This window comes from Acyrthosiphon pisum, chromosome X, assembly GCF_005508785.2.
Source record: "Acyrthosiphon pisum isolate AL4f chromosome X, pea_aphid_22Mar2018_4r6ur, whole genome shotgun sequence".
NCBI lineage: Eukaryota > Metazoa > Arthropoda > Insecta > Hemiptera > Aphididae > Acyrthosiphon > Acyrthosiphon pisum.
In genome coordinates this window covers 125,557,707-125,558,590 of record NC_042493.1, presented here as the reverse complement: position 1 = coordinate 125,558,590, position 884 = coordinate 125,557,707, and positions in this window count along the sequence as shown.

Genomic DNA, 884 nt, shown 5'->3' with positions numbered 1-884 from the left:
CTTTAAATGCTTATAAAAAAAAACTGTGACTAACGATTTTTAATATTTTCATCTGCCTCTGAAACAATATACTAGGAGCCTTCTATTAAATTTTCAAGCTTTTTTATCCAACAAATAAAATTTTATTGATATTTTTAGAAAAAAAACTAAAAAAAAATGGAAAATGAAAATGTCCGTAAAGAGCTCAAAATAAATCAAAATATTTTGAAAATGTTATGGTGTATAGAAAATGCTAAGATAAACATTCAGTCAAAATTTCATATATCTACGGTCATTTTTTTTAAAGTTACACCAAAAACCAAAATTGATTTTCTCGAAAACAGATTTTGCGTAAAAATTCCCGTTTTTCCTTAATTTTTCTTTTGTTTTTCACGGCGCTTTTGAAAACTATTGGAAAAATTTTACTTTTGACCCCCCAAAGTACCAACTAGATTCACTTTCCTATCAGAAAAGGTACTGTTGAAGAAAATCCAAGCACTTTTACTGTCCTAAAACGTGATGACAGACACAAAAAAAAAATAAAAAATAAAAAAAAAAAATAAAAAAAAAAACACACATCATTGTAAAATCAATACATTCATCGTTCCACTCAGAATCTAAAAAAAAAATTTATTTAGTTCTGATATAATTTTTTATAGTCAAAAATGTATTGATTGCATTTTAAAAACACGATTAGTCCGATAATCAAAATTCTGATCAGTCATGTTAGTTCTTTTTCAGTGACGAACTTTTCTTTACAGAGTTATATGTATTACCTATATTAGATTAAGAGGACGCTACACCCGCATGTGTTGTCACCGTCTTAATAATGTACAACATAGCAAAAACTGTTTTGCTCGGGAAAGAACCGAGAAGACTGCAGTCATAACTAAGAAACGAGATTT